Source organism: Amblyomma americanum, chromosome 11 (genome assembly GCF_052857255.1).
Source record: "Amblyomma americanum isolate KBUSLIRL-KWMA chromosome 11, ASM5285725v1, whole genome shotgun sequence".
NCBI lineage: Eukaryota > Metazoa > Arthropoda > Arachnida > Ixodida > Ixodidae > Amblyomma > Amblyomma americanum.
The window spans coordinates 40659708-40669681 of NC_135507.1; the positions used below are offsets into that span (position 1 = coordinate 40659708).

Sequence of the window (9974 nt, forward strand, 5' to 3'; positions counted from 1 at the left end):
TACTGCGCAAGAAGGGGCACGCCACCGCTACGAGGAAGGTCACGGAGATGCCTGTTCTGCTGCAGGTTTTCCTGCTCTTGAAGTTCTCCTTCGAATTCAGCAACGTCCTTTTGGCCGACTCGAACCAGGTTTTACCCATCAGCGCCCCGGACTGCTGGTTTCCTGATCCCCACACGACGGACAGCCGCGAAAATGGGGGAAAAATGTATGAGAGCCTGTAGAGATACACCGGGGGCTTAGGCAAGGATGTCCTCTGTCTCCTTTGTTGTTCATGTCGTACCGGCAAGGGTTGGAGTCCAAGCTAGCGAGGAGTGGACTAGGCTTCAACCTTTCTTCTTCCAAGCAAGGAGAATGGATTAAACAGTCATTACCGGGACTATTACACGCCGATGATGTAGTGGTAATGCCGGACAACAAGGATGATTTACAGAAGTTGATAGGCATATGTGGTACAGAGGGATATAGATTACGTTTCAAGCTTTAATAAAGAAAAATCTGCAATCATGATATTTAATGATGAGGTCGGCGAGCATAGACTACAGGAGTTCACGCTAGAAGTATAGGATGAGAACAAGTATCTTGGGGTGTGGATAAATAACGGTGCTGTGTATCTGACAGAGCATTAAAAATATCGAATGAATAAAGCTGGTCAGAATGCAGCTGACATGAAAAATAGGGCACTGTGGAATTACAACAGGTATGAAGTGGTAAGAGGGATCTGGAAAGGGGTGATCGTTCCTAGCCTGACTTTCGGTAATGCGGTCCTGTTCATGAGACGAAATGTTCAAGCAAGGTTAGAAATTAAATAACGTGACGTAGGGAGGCTAGCTTTGGGAGCACATGGCAATACACCAAAACAGGGGGAACAAGCTGATATGGGATGGGCGTCGTTCGAGAGCAGAGAAGCTAGCAGTAAGATTGCCTTTGAGGAGCGATTGAGAATAATGAGGGGAAAATCAGTGGGCAAGGAAAGTTTTCAGATAACTGTATATAAGGAATGTTGATACGAAATGGATAAAGCGAACTAGAAAATTGAAGACCAAATATCTGGACAGCAGTAGGAGGGCAAATGAGCACTTACGGGTTAAGAAAACGGTTAAAAAACAGAGAGGGCTCCGTGGAAAGCAGGAATGCTGACGAAATCTGCACTGGGAACATAGAGGATTTTTAAGCAGGAAATGACCAAAGAAAATATCTATGATAATTGTAGCTGAAGCTCTTTGTTGTTTGAGGCCAGGACGGGAGTTTTGCGGACTGACATATAGAGTCAGGTACCACGAGATAGACACGTTGTGCGTTGCGTGCGGAGAGGAGGAGGAAAGGGCTGAACACTTGATACTTTTCTGTAAAGGGCTTCACCCTACAATGGAAAGCAGCGGGGCTGATTTATCCAAGTATCCAAGGCATTGGGGTTTAAGGGCAGTAAAGGGAAAATAGATTTTAAGCGGGTAGAAGTAACCAAGCGAACGTTATCTGATTGGTGGCAAAAATCAAGAGCAGAGTAAAATTTCCTAAGTCATGGCTAGGTGGCTTGAGCCACCGGCTGATTCAAAAGGTTCAGCCGTATCCATGCATCCATCCATCCACCCACGCACTCGCCCACCCCCCCCCCCCCCCCCACCCTCCCATCCATCTGTCATCCATCCGTCCGTCCGTCCATCCATCCATCCATCCATCCGTCCTTCCGTCCTTCCATCCTTCCATCCCTCCATCCGTCCGTCCGTCCGTCCGTCCATCATCCATCCATCCATCCATCCATCCATCCATCCATCCATCCATCCATCCATCCATCCATCCATCCATCCATCCACCATCGATCCACATCCATCCACATCCATCCATCCATCCATCCATCCATCCATCCATCCATCCATCCATCCATCCATCCATCCATCCATCCATCCATCCATCCATCCATCCATCCATCCGTCCGTCCGTCCGTCCGTCCGTCCGTCCGTCCGTCCATCCGATGTCCGTCCATCCATCCATTATTTGAACGTATCGGATGCTGTGAAAGCTACGCTCCCATTCTGCGCTACCACGTTGGTTCACGTGCAAAGAGCACACACAACCGAAGCTCAGCAGCAGCATCTTTCCAAGACATCAGGCGTGTGCCCACCCAACCACCCAACTTGACGCTGCTGCACAGTGTGAGTGAACACTTGATGGACCCCAGACTGCCGTGTATGCAGTTGTGTTGACTGATCCATGATGGCGGCCAGAATGGCCTCTACAGACATTATGCGAAAGTTTATGTGTCAGGTGAACAGCATAGTGGCGTGTATTGCCGCGAGTTAACGAGATATACAATGTGCTGCAAGTCCAGATTATGCTCCGAAAAACTGCAAAGACCACTTACATCAGCGGCTTGGTCTGCAAGTGTTTGTGAACCTTCGGCTGCATGTTCTGCCTGAAGACAGCTTGTGTTGGTACTAAAAAGTCAGGGTGGACCACTCATCCTCGCAGGATACGGAGACGGGGACGAAGCGAGTGAAGATGCGATTGAAGAGGTGCCGTTTTGTACCCATGTGTCCGCTTTTCGCATAAGTAAGAGTTTTTAAGGCGTCAGCATTAAAATTTTTGAACTTTTATCAAAGTAGAGAGAAAGGACAAATTCGCTCTTGAAAAGAAAAGATATGATTCGCTCGATCTAGTTCAGGAATTAATAAGGATTGACCACAAACCGCAACCTTTTTTATGCGAACATTTAAGAACTCATTGGTGTCCGAATTACTTGCGAATTATTTGTATTTGCCAGGTGAAGTTCGGAAACTTAGAATTCAGATGCACTATAATCATAGCAAATTAGGAAATTTGAAACCAGCACTCTAATCTTCATGGGCTACCATGGGCAAAGAGTGTTGGTAAGCTAATAAACTGAAAGTTAGTGCCGAAGCTCCCTGCCTTAACAATGCAGTATTACTCCGGTCAGTATACACTTGCGGCTTTCCAGTTTTCCCGATAATATCACTTAATTTCGCTTATCAAGATCTTTTCCTCCTTTCTGGCACATGAATGGTGCTGTAACTTTAAGCTTCTCCCAATGCGGTATGAACCGGTAACAAGCGTGTATCTTCTTCCGTAATAATGTGAACAAGGTTTAGGACGAGCCGTGAACTTCTCTCGGTAACGGTGAAGAATCAGCTGTTTATTCTGAGAACTGTGCGTTTAATAAATATTAGAGGGGGCACGTAAGCTCCGTCTGAATGGTACGAGGCGATAGCGTAATGGGTTATTTTCCTTATACCCAGAATTTCATTCCCTAATTTACATTTATAAATCCCCAAGAATCCATATAACGCCCTTGGAGCAGTGGCGCGGCGGATAATCGATGACCCATTTCCCTGCGATGTTAGGTGCTCCCAGGGACAGGCCTTCTACGGCCTACTTTACTCTACCCGACCGACCAATCATTAATTTAACTGCCATTTGCGACGCTGGCCAGTTTGTTGAGTATCCGGTGGGCAGTGCAAGGTCACGAGACATAGGTGGCCCACCTGCCTCCTAGGTTGCTCTCTGGGGACGACCTGCGAAAGCCGTACCCTTGATTTTTTGCTCACAACGCCGAAACCGGATTTTCTGTTGAACGGAGCCTTTACCGCTGTTGCGTTAGTATGCTGGAAAGTACCGCCTACTGCGCCAGGCCATATCTAATTTGTGATGTGTGCCCTGCTTCTTTGGCCTACCCATGCCCCACCCTTGGAGTGTACGTGCTTTCAAGCCGGTCTATAGACATCAAAGCTAGGTGCGCTTGCAAATGAGATGAGTGAACGGCTCGGGCCTACCAGAGATCTTGTGCCGAAGAGGATAAGAACATGTAGTGCTTCGCCCTGTGTAAAGTAGAGAATGACCGTATGCATATATGGGAATTAACCCTTTGCGCTATGACTCCTTCCCCTCAAGGCAGAGCTAAGTGTACCTTCCAATTTTTTCTCCGGATGTGTACAAGCCATCGTCCAGCTTCAAGACAATAAATAAGGTGTCTGTAGTCAGCACTTCAAGTTTATTGACCTCCTTAAAACGGTCAAGGCCTGTGTCTTCTCGGCCGTTAGCCGTGCTGAATGGCAACGCACGCAAGACGTCCCGGTGGTCCTCCTAGTAGCGCCCTCGAAAGGCACTCACAGCCCGGAGCACACTGCATCCCGACTGTTGCTCCAGGATGGCACTGAATTGCAGGAAAGACAAAGAATGTATTACACAGCTGAATTGTGATAAAAGAATTGAAAGCTTATGCGTAACACTTGGTTTGATCCATTAGGAGCCATTCTATATGAAAAGTGTTTAAGTCTTTCATTTTTATCTTTTAATACGGTGTTTTCATGCATCTTTTGTTAACACGGATGAGCGCGTTCGACACACGAAGACCATTTAAAGAGGCCATAAATTTCACCATTTCGTTCCAAGTGTGAACCGCGATCAAATTAGTGATACGGCTACACGGAATTCTTAATTATTTAGGCACAGCTGTAAACGACCCTGCCGAGAAGGTTGCTGCCTAAAGAAGATGCAGCAATGCATTCTTGGAGAACAATGCGAATATATGGTATCAGGAGAAGAGCAGGATCCACAACTAACGACAGGTAAGAAAAATGGGGATTTAGGAACAGCGCATAAAGTTGAGCAAAATCTCTTGCTCCAAAGACCACTTAGGAGAAAATTATCATTCAGTCGGGAGATGAAATTACGCCGTAAACTAAACTTAATAGACAGTTTTCGAGAAGCGGATCGCAGAAAAGTCGCTGAAATAACAGTGTTCCATCGCGGCTGACAAGTGAGGCAGTAAACCTTTTAGAGGTACCAAAATGATGGGGAAGAGAGGGGGGACGTTATTTATATTCCGGCCATAAACTGAAAGGCTCCTTGCTTGGCTGAGTTGCGTTCAAAAGAGCTCTTGAATAAGAAAATGGAGCAAATAGAGATAAAGAAATTAAACAAGCGAAAAAGAAAAAACGGTAAGCAGAACAATGAATCCGCGAAGTAATTTGTATGAATTTTCGAGGAGCCAGTGAAATAGTAAAGTTTGTTTGACTGAAGAAAAGGTTAGATTGTAGTTTACCTCGGTAAAAGGCTTTCCGTAAGCGTGACCTACGCATGTGACAGAGGTGCCTATGATATGCCTCGGTAAAAGAAAACGGGAGCTTTTAAAATGAACCGCTTGACTGTTGATTGAGAAAAGAGTTTTGAAGGGCAATGGTGCTACAATAATGTATGATCAAACTAAAGTATCGCGCGTATTTTAAAATTACTCCCAGTAGTACATCTGACAATGCATGAAAAACAATATTGATAGCTTCTTTAACATTCAGTATCAAATAAATTACGGTCTAAAGATTCTCATGATATTGTAGTACATGAATCTTCCCCAAGAGAATATTCATGTTGCAGGACAGAAGAGGCAGAAAATATTGGTATACTGAAAAGATTAGGTAAAAACTGTGACCTGGGGTAAATAGCATAACAATCTCGAACATCATTTTGATGCACAAAAGATCGTCGAATATTATATTAACATCTGTGTGGAAGGTTTTTTATTGTTTTTGGGATATTTTGTATGGTATGAGGTTGAGGCCCCGTTATGATTATGTAATCAGAAATTAGTTTATCAAAAAGGAAGAAAAGGCATAATTGAAAACTCCGGACACAATGAGAAACATAATCATAGTGCTGACAGAAGTAAATATGTGCACAGAAATCCTATCTTCAAATCTTGACGAGTAAAGAAATACATGTCACCACTCATGACTACGCATCTTCAGGGAGCAAATTATATTTTAGCTATAAAGAGCAGTTTAATTCGGAAAGTAAATGCTTGATAAAAACACGGCATCAACGCCAAACAGCTGCAAGACAGCCTGGAAGATAGACAAAATGCCGTCTTGATAAAAACAAGAACAACATAAAAACCTCAATATAGGATGACATAATCGAATGACTGGTTTGGTATATGAGGCTTTAATGTCCGAAAGCCACTCAGGATATGAGGGACGTCGTAGTGAAGGGTTCCGGAAATATCGACCACCTGCGGAATTCCTTGTGACATTCCTTGTGTGTATTGTGACATCGCACAATACACGAGCCTTTAGAATTTCTCCTTCATCGAAATCCTTCCGCCACGGCCGGGATCGAACGCGCATTTTTTCGCGTCAGAAGCCGGACGCCATGCCACTAAGCCACCGCGGCGGCTCAAAAATACTGTTTGGCGAAATGATTTGTGATGTATTTGACCGATGCACGTAGATGCTTTATCGAAAAAAAGGAAGATTTTCAATATTAGTGGGTTGATCAGAATACCAAGAGTACAAAGGCATAAGAAAGCGATAATATGCAATGCAGCTTGAGTACTCGCGAGAAATTGATGTCATGAAATTATTTTGAGGACAATTCTGACAATCTGTCAGAGAGCGTCTGCGCACTAAGGCAACGCGTTGCAGTAGTATTAATGACCTTACTGGGATATAAATGGGTTGTCGGTGTGTGGGTGCAGCTGCCATAAACTTGAGGCGCAGAATACGTAACTAAATGGCTTTATATGTGACTTAAGAGACCAGAGAGTGACAGTGGTAAAAAATATGAATTGAAATAGAGCCGTGATTAAACAGAAAGGTTGAGATAAACAAGCATAGCACAATGTTCACAGGACTCGGAAAATAATTCCAAAGAAAGTATAGGGCACGCGGGGCGTGCAAGCGCAGAAGAACTGGGTATATGCGGCAACGCAATCATTTGTATGGATTTAGCTGAGCCCACAAAAGCGTTGCACACTGGAAGCTAAGAATTGCACATACTCGCTCTGGACATTGGTTTTGTCGGTGATTCACAGGTGGACGGAAGGGGGGGCTACCGGGACGACCGCCGGGACGATTGGGACGATGACCAGGTCGTTGGCATCTGAAATTGGAAGTTTTTATTAAGGGCTTTGATACCGCTAAAGTTTCTGAAAACGCGTTCAAGGTGCTTATTTCAGTTTATTCTGAATTTTTCTTTCGTTCGAAACGTTTCCGCCATTAACGGAACAGACCGCTTACTGCCCTTAAATTAGGAGATTTTAACCAGGTTACAATCTTTTCGCTTCCTTACGCTGCAACTTACTTTGGAGGGTAGCTTATAGAGCTTTTCGGCTCGCCAAGTTGCTGAACGCCTTAACGCTTGTTCTGACCGCACGTACGCCTGCGCCAGAGTACCGCGGCTAACTTTAGCGGGCACGGTGCCACACTCTGTTGTTAGCTTTCGCAACTTGTCGGCTCGCCAATTTTAAGCCTGCCGTAACTCTTAGACTGGCGTGGTGGCGCCTAACGTAGAACGGGTGGAGTCTCCGCTAACTACTGGTGCAGACCAAATTGAAAGGACGAGCAGTGAAACGTCAAGATTAATGAATATACATTTCTTTGTGGAGCGCTTGTGAGCGTGCTAGGTTGTGTTCACCGAGCCCGATGACATCCTGGTGCTATCGCCAAACCAGGTTGAGCGTTGCTGAGATATACACTAGATTTATATTTAAATAAATGGGAACGCTCTGATTACGTAAAATATATATTCCTCTTAAATGGCTGCTTTGATAGCTTACATCACATGAAAGAACAAAAACTAATAAATTTAACCAGAAGGACAATACAAGCAAACATTATCTTCATAACGCGTTTTTTTTTTAATACACATATTTCGAATGATATGTGTATAGGAGTTTACTTTACGAACTTGTGGTAGACTCGCTACCAAGCGCACCATGAGTGCTACGGTTAACTTGCAACAGAAATTTCTTAATCTTACATTCGGTGTGGGCATTGACCTATAAAAGCTGTGTAAAAAAAAGCACATATTAACCCATCGGGTCAGAGAAATACAAAAGTGAACAAAGGGAGACGAAAAAGATCGCAGAAAAAAACACAAAAAAAGAGAAACAAATTCCACTTTTTATACTGTTGGGCCCGCCACCCTGCCCGTACTGTAGAGAAGGTAAGATACAGGCCGCTATAGTTCTTATATTTCATGGATCGACCTTTCCAGAAACTTGACCATGCCTGCTGTTCTCCGAAATTTCTGACTGAAACATTGAGTCGACTTCTTAATTTACATCATGGGTATCAACTTTTTTCTACATCAAATTGAAACTTATTGTCTAGAGGGCACATGCAATGACAAATGCTGCAGAGCTGCATAAAGCCATATTATAGATCGAGCATGTTCCATTGCTTTTTCGAAGCGACATTATGTTCTGAGATCTAGGTTAATCTACGTTTAGCTTGGGTTATAAGTTAACAGATCAATATGACTGCAGGGTTGGTGGCATGCATGTCATATACTGCACTTGAAATATCCAACTATGTTTTTATGCTGATCATCGCATGAACTCAAAAAAATGAATCCTAAAGATTACTGGACGAGGTACCATCTTCCCTACAACTTCCTTCCAGGAAATTTGATCACGTATTGAGTCTTCGTGCGATCATTGCAGATATGATGCATATTTTGGAAATGTTTTAGTATTGATACTTCGATCCTAAAATTGTTTCGCAAACACATTTACGGTGGTTGTATGCGTTCTATATGAAATGATAAAGATTGTACTTACTCTGAAACCACCATAAAAGCCATTAGAACAAAAAGGAAGAGCAGTATAGACTTCATTTTCAGAACAAAAGTCTTCCAGGAGGAAGGAATTTTGACCGGAGCTAGAACGTCTGCTCAGCGCTTTTACAGCACTGAATTTATACCTGAAGAAGCTGTGTTCATTAGACGTGCTGCGTTTCCGGTTATATTTTTTTATTTTCCTTCGGCGCAACGGAATTATTACAGATGATAATTACTTCCGGACATACGCCACCAAATGAGCTGAAAAACACCGAATTCCTAGAAAAACTTCCTGCGCAACCATAATAAATTTCACAAAGTCACTTTCATTGCGAATTAGACGTCGTGTCGTTTACGCAATTTTCCTTTTCTGTAGACGCTTTCCAAGGCACGAACATCGATCAAGAACATCATAAGCAATCGATCAGGAAAAAAAAAACACTAACATAATTATTCATATTCGCAATTTTCGTTTCAACTTCCTTTCGTGGCAGCATACATTACAGTTTCGGAATTTGTACGTAGCCAACTCGATCTCCGGGGGCACCTGACCTTTTTCGCGAGTCTTTTGTAGTTATAAACCAACTTGACCTGATTACGCTCACCGCAGGTGTTTAGGAATGTGGATACACAAAAAGAGTTTCCACAAACAAATATCGATTTTTGAGGAACCCAATAAGACCAGTTTAAGGCGGCAGAGAAGATGGTATGCTAGAATTCAAAACATTCCGGCGTGTGCTTAGGCCTCCGTTTAAGGCATGGCTCTAACGTATGTCCTTTACTCCGACGTTTGCTTATTTCATGCTGCTTCACGATCGGCGACACTCGCTTGTGCTGTTGTCATTTGCAAAGCCAACTTATTTGTTTGTTAACTGAAAGTGGCATGTTTAATGCGTACCAGCCTGCCGCAACCGAAATACCGACACTGCACAAGCTCTGGGGCTCAACGTTAGGATATAGTATTTAATAAAACACGAGAATATCAATCGACTGCTCAGCTATCCTGCAAAAACGTTGTAAAATATTTATTCCAGAGAGTAAACTTTTGGTCCAGTGCGAAGCTTGGTAATTAAGCCACTCAAGTAATGTTCTCTACCGTACTGATATCTCAAAATTCGAGGAATTGGTTTTTGAGGAAACGAAATTGAGCAGAAAGTGTCTCCCACCTCAGCCGACACGCGAATCGCGGCGTCAGAGAAAAGAGGAAGGTGGGAGTAGAAGAAAAAAGAAAGAGGTGTTGTTATGAAGGACTCCGGAAAAACTAACGTGCAGTGACATCGAACAGCAGACGGCCACATTTTTGCGTTTTACCTCTATCGAAAACGCTGCTGCCGAGGCTGGGTTCGAACCCCGGAACTCCGGCTCAGTATACGAACGCCTAACCACTGAGCCACCATGGAGAGTCA

General features: G+C 43.8%; 1 long non-coding RNA gene across 1 annotated transcript; it reads right to left on the reverse strand.

Annotated features, from left to right (window-relative positions):
- Positions 1 to 3987: 3987 nt before the first annotated feature.
- Positions 3988 to 8695, reverse strand: LOC144109971 (uncharacterized). The gene is made up of 3 exons (XR_013309662.1): positions 8570 to 8695; positions 6786 to 6888; positions 3988 to 4165 (listed from the first exon to the last, which is right to left on the reverse strand). It is a non-coding gene; the product is annotated as an uncharacterized LOC144109971 (long non-coding RNA).
- Positions 8696 to 9974: the final 1279 nt, after the last annotated feature.